Genomic DNA, 6,600 nt, shown 5'->3' on the forward strand with positions numbered 1-6,600 from the left:
AAATTGGATTTAGTGGGACAATTAAGACTGCAAGCTGAATTCTTGGAAGTATGAAGATTTGAATTAGCCAGGGGATATTGATAGGAGATAGTTGACGTTACGATAATGACTTTGGGGAAGCATGTAGGAATTCTCATTGGACATGAGGTTTGGATTTAAGTAGGTGATCCTAGTGGAGTATAGATGTTGAGTAAGTCTACATGGTTCGGAGTAAATTGGATTTAGACCAATGATCTCGATCATGATACCATGTTTCTCGGTGGACGATAAACTAGGAGGTTGGGTTAAATGTCAAAGTTTATTTAGGAATCTGTATGAGCTTGATCTTGGAGTTTACTTGATCGTGATAATGGAAATTGGTGGAATGACTATAGTAAGGATAGCCTTTCAAGTATTTGGGGATTTTATGCACTTTAGGAGATCATGTGGAACACCATAAACTTTGGATTGGTAGAATTAATGGATTGTGTAGTGATTGATGGAACTTAATTGGATGTTGGGGTTGACTCATAGGAAGGAAACAAGATCTTGGAGTGGCATACGACGTGTTTCCTTAGGATAGAGATGCAATATCTTGGACCTTGGAAGAATAGGCTGAGCACTTGGATTGTCGAGTTTAATTCAAGCTTAGCAGCTTGTATATTCTACCCATGGACTTTTGCATAGGAATGAGTTTGGGGATAGTTGGCGTGTATGATTTTGTCACCTCCTCCCGGGAGTCAGGAGGACACGAGTGACGATTGGAGTTTATCTAAACGAGATGATGCTTTTGGTGGTATAAAGTGATTTGTTTAGAGCACTGGATAGAACTATTGGCATCTCAAAAACTGTGCTCAAGCATAGGATGATAAACATTCACTCGCACACTAGAATCCTTGAAACCTTTAAGCCTTACCAAGCCACAACATGGTCAGATCCAAACCTTGGGTCTTCGAGAAGACCTTGGCCAATACTCGACCGTGACCACCACCAATGCCTCAGCCTACCTTATGTACCCCATGAACGGAGACTTCAGGGAGAACTTGGATTGGTGACCTACTTGCCTACCGAAGACAGAAGGAGAACCATTCAGCTGGTTAGGGAACATCTGAAGACCGCCATCTCAAGGAGGAAGAACTATACCAACCACCATCGCCAAGAAGTGAACTTCCTCGTCGAAGACCATGCGTATCTGGAAACCACGCCTCTCGAAGGAACCAAGCATTTCCATGTCAAAAGGAAGCTCACACCAAGATTTATCGTCCCCCTTCGAGATCACTGCAAGACGAGGAATAGACGGCTACCAGCTAGAGTTACCACGTGAGTCACCCAATGTGCACAACGTCTTCCATGCGTTACAACTCCGGAAGTGTTTCCAACTTCCTAGCTAGCCCGATCTCTACAAGAACATCGATCGTCAAGCCACCGACCCCCAGCCCAGTTTGACCTACCGCAAGAAACCCATTAGCAACCTGAATCAAGTGGAATATTATATACAAAGCCACACCATCAAGTAGTTCAAGTTTAGTAGAGCACCACATGGAAGAAGAAGCTGTATGAGGACGTGAAGACTACCCCAGATCCATGTTTCCATACTCCTTTCCGCGCCAAGTTTGGGAATCTCGGGGACGAGATTCTTGTAAAGGGGGTAGGTCTGTCACACCCTGATTTTCATGGCATGACACTTAAGATTATAAATCATGATAAAATATGGTTTGACAAAAAAAACTTTTGAGTGTTTTGGACTTTGCATTGATTGGATTTTGTCTGTTGTTTGTAAGTGCTCTAAAAATCAAATAAATCCTCCAACTCATATACTTCATCTCCTTGTTCCAAACTCTTGAACCAATGATCATGCCATGTGTATAGTACACTATAGAATTTTCTTACAAAAATAATTTGGCCAAAAAGTATTTTCTAAATTTAGTTTTCCAAAACCCCCTGAATTGAGGTTTGCACTCCAAGTACTTGATTTGGGGTATGAAAGGTCTTTCAAAGAGTATGTTTGACTCCTATTAGGTATAGACTACCAAAAACCACAAAAATATAATTTTAAAAGTTATTTTCCTATTTTATTGAAAGGCTTTTTCTTTAGGCCAGAAATGATCTTTAATAGGTTAAAATTATTTTAATAATTTAAAAATATTTGGGAAAAACCTACGAGAACTGAGTGGACATATATTGTACATATATAAGAGTTTCAACACATGGTCATGTTCAAAAAATTGGTCAAATCCCTCAAAAACCCTTTCTGGATATTTCAAGCTTCTGAAATATTTACAAAGGAATTTTTCTCAACTAATTCCAAGAAAATTCTAGATTGTCACAAATACCCTATTTGGTGATCTTGCCAAATATCATGTCAAGGAGAATAGTATAATCCCATGAAATCACCTCAAAACCATTTCTGTCCATTTTGAAGTTTGAGCAACTTTACATTGCCAAACATGTCCAAATGTTCTCAAACATTGTGAGCATGCTCAAATGGTCTAATTATTCATCTAGACCAAGTGGAACAAGTTGGAGAACAAGTTAACTTGATCAAAGTGCCCCAAAACCCTTCGTGTCCAGACCCAAATTTGAACAACTCTGCATTGGCAACATTCTCCTTTTGATCTCAACTTTGGTGGACATATTCAGAACCTAAAATGATGACACTAAACCAAGTGGTGCATCAAGGAGAATAGATTTGCATGACTAAATCTTGGAAAGCCCATTTCTGTTGATTTCTAGGGTTTACAAAAATTGCATTGGCAACTTTGCCCAAATGGACTCAATCTTGGTGGAATCTCATGCCATTTGGCCATGTCAAGCCTTATGACAAGAGGAGTTCATATTCTTGCCCAAACCAACAACAAACACCTTCTGCCATTTTTCTAAAAACACCACTTTGACCCCTTCCACTAATCTCCATGAGTTCAACTTTTTATCACAGCCCCTCCTAGACCTCTTATACCTCCAGAAACTCTCCCATGGCCATTGCTCAATGATTAAGGGGTAGAACACCCCCATTTACTTCTCTGGACAACCATGGCATCTCTCTCTATCATCTCTGTTCTCTCACCAGAGCCTCTCCAGAGCATCCAAGGCTCTCTCCCCTTTCTTTACTACCCCCTAGCACTACTGGACACAAGTGGCCGCGCCCACTTCCCATTTCTTTATGCCATGGCATGCCAAAGGCGTGCTCCAGAGCGCGCTATAGTGCTCCCACGCACTGTAGCTGCTCCCTGCCCAAGCCACCCAACCACCTCGGGCCTCCCCAGTGCGCCCGACGAGGTGCCTCGGCGTCCGCGACACGCCATGGCCTAGTCCCCCTCCTCCTTCTCCCTCCTGCTGCCCCCTCGCACGCGCACCAGGGCCGCCCGAGAGCCCCAATTGGTGAGCCACACGCGCGGTGCTCCGCCACTCCCCCGCTCTCTCTCTCCTTCTCCCTCGACTTGGACCACATGCACGAGCGCCACAGACTACCCCGAGCCTCCTGCCATGGCCACTGCGGCCATGTCCGCGGGTGCCCGTACGCCACGTCCATGGTGAGCCATGGCCTCGCCATATAAGGCCGCCCCTGACCTCCCTCTGGATCCCCTTTGCTCTCTCTCTCTCTCTCTCCTATGCATCCCCTGGACCAATCCGCACCTCCTCCCATGCCCCCAACCTCGTCCATGGCCAGAGCCAAGCGACCGACCATCGCCTAAATTCTCGTCGTCCGAGCCCCCTCCTCTCCACCTATGGGGGTCATTGCATCACCGCAACCACCACAGAGCTCTCCTGCTCCCCATTTACACTCCCCGAAGGCCATGGTGTCAAGTTTATCCTCGACGACACCCCAGTCCGCCACACCCGAAGCTCCTTCTCTTCCCGGGCTCCCCCGCGGGCGTGAAGCACCTGGATGGGCGCGCCTGGTCACGCTGGACCCATCGGTGCGCCGTACGCCGCCGGAGGTGGCCCGTGCCTCCCGGGAGACCGCCGGCGCCCGCTCGGCCTCACCTCCCTTGCCTCTGCTCTGTTCGAGCGGGAGGTAGGCGATGGCCTGAGCGCTAGGCCACGCACGTCAGTGACCCATTGGCTGGGGCCCGCCGTTTAAGTGGAGACGGGCCGGGAGAAATGCGCCTCCGACGTCACCTCTCCTCACCCGCGCGGCTGAGCCATTGGGCCGGCCCACTGCTAAACTGCGCCCAGTGCGCTGGAGAAGGGTAAAGCCCTTTTTCCCTTCCTTTTTCTTTTCCAAATAGCTTCAAAACTCTCTAGAGAATTCAAATAGTGTCCAAATTTGGTGAATCAAATTTCTGCTGACTCCATAAATCAAGTTCTATTTAATGGGCCGCAGTGGACATTTTTGTTTTTCTTGGATTTCACTAGACCCTTTAAAATGGTCATTTATCCACATAAGTCCACTTCAAAAATCCATATTATATTCATTTCAACTCCAAATCCAGAGGAACCAATTTCTAAATGTTTCTAAAATCATGCATGATTTAATGGGTACTTTTACTCATTTTTATAAAAAGGAATTCTGTAGACAACTTGCAGATCCATTAAAACCCTTGTTTCCATCATGTTGAAATGTTCAAAAATCCTCACTGATTCAATTCCAATAAAACCACTTTGGTAATTTTTCATATGACCAAAGGCATCCTAGAAAAGTCCAACTCAAATTTTTAGAGCACTTTTATTTTTACCTTGTTGTGTTGCTTATTGTGTTCGTTTCCGGTGTTAGTTGACAAAGTAGACAGAGTACTTGGAGAAGGACCAGAAGATTTCAAGACTCTGATGAACCAGGAAAGCAACCCTTTGACCATGACACCCCTCTTGTTCATCGGTACCCTTTTTCCGATTACATGATGATGAAATATGACGGTGGTAAACTTGTTGTGAACCACCCCATGATGCATACCCCTAATCATGACCTTACCTTGTTCATGATTGCATTGTCAAGAGACTAATTGATGCATAATGATGCATGTGTACTGTCGGTGTCAAAACCGGCGGATCTTAGGTAGGGGGTCCCGAACTGTGCGTCTAGGCGGATGGTAACAGGAGACAAGGGACACGATGTTTAACCCAGGTTTGGGCCCTCTTGATGGATGTAAAACCCTACGTCCTGTTTGATTGATATTGATGATGTGGATATTACAAGAGTAGATCTACCACGAGATCAAGGAGGCTAAACCCTAGAAGCTAGCCTATGGTATGATTGTTGTAATGGTTGTTGTGTCCTACGGACTAAAGCCATCCGGTTTATATAGACACCAGAGAGGGCTAGGGTTACATAGAGTCGGTTACAATGGTAGGAGATCTACATATCCGTATCGCCAAGCTTGCCTTCCACGCCAAGGAAAGTCCCATCCGGACACGGGACGAAGTCTTCAATCTTGTATCTTCATAGTCTTGGAGTCCGGCTGACGATGATAGTCCGGCTATCCGGACACCCCCTTGTCCAGGACTCCCTCAGTAGCCCCCGAACCAGGCTTCAACGACGATAAGTCCAGCACGTATGTAGTCTTCGGCGTTGCAAGGCGGGTTCTCCTTTAAGTTCCATGTACCTACGGAACAGTGTCCGGCTTCCTTATCAATGTCGTGCTTCTTGGCTTCCACGTCCAATAATGGCCTTCTTCCACGCGTCGCACGAATGCGAAAAGCCAGGGTATCTTTTATGTTTTACCCCCTAGCTGCGCAAATAACCTGCCTATAAGAGAGGCAAGAATCCAGATCCAAATCACACCATCTTCCTTCTGTGAGTACTCATCGGAGCTCTTCTGACCAAAAATCCATTCCATCATGGACCGTCGACGCGGCTCCTCTTCTCGCGCTCCCAGCCCTCTGCCAGGAGATTGGAGGAGATGTTCTGTCCCGCACAACGAGCTGGTGACGCTCCAAGCGGAGGGATATCTCCCTCCGGCCTTCATGGTTCCGGTTCGAGCCGGGCTGGCCACCTACAAAGGTGGGAAGCAAGCAGAGGATACCCCAAATCCCAACAAAGGGGAGCGGGTATGCTTCATCCCCTATCTGATAAGGGGGCTCGGATTTCCTATGCACCCGTTCCTCTGCGGGCTCTTGGAGTTCTACAGACTCCAGCTCCATCACCTCACGCCCGCCTCTATCCTGCATATTGCGGGTTACGTAGCTCTTTGCGAGCTATTTCCGGGCGTCGAGCCCCATTTCGCGCTATGGAAGAGGCTGTTCTGCCTTGTACCCCGCTCTCACGAGGGGTCCATATATCAAGTGGGCGGTGCCGAAATATGGCGCATCGCCGAGACCGGATATCTATCCGGAACCCCTAAGAAGGCGTCCAAAGACTGGCCTTCAGAATGGTTTTACGTAGAAGACGCTCCGCTGCCGGACCCTGTTCGGATCGGCCTCCCGGAGTTCAGTAATGCTCCTCTGAAGAAACGCCTTAGCTGGCGCCCACGGAGCCCCCAGCTGGAGGAAGACAAGAGCGTCCATTATTTGATGGGCCGGATAAGGTTACTGGCCCATTCCGGGTTGACCATGATTGGAGTCATGGCAACATGCATTATGCGGGGGGTGCAGCCGCTGCAATACAGGGGCCACCCTATGTGGGATTTCAACAGGGAGGATGATGCCACCCGTCATGGCCGCAAAGGGCCAGGATCGGCCGAGGAT

This window comes from Triticum aestivum, chromosome 1B, assembly GCF_018294505.1.
Source record: "Triticum aestivum cultivar Chinese Spring chromosome 1B, IWGSC CS RefSeq v2.1, whole genome shotgun sequence".
Taxonomy (NCBI): Eukaryota; Viridiplantae; Streptophyta; class Magnoliopsida; order Poales; family Poaceae; genus Triticum; species Triticum aestivum.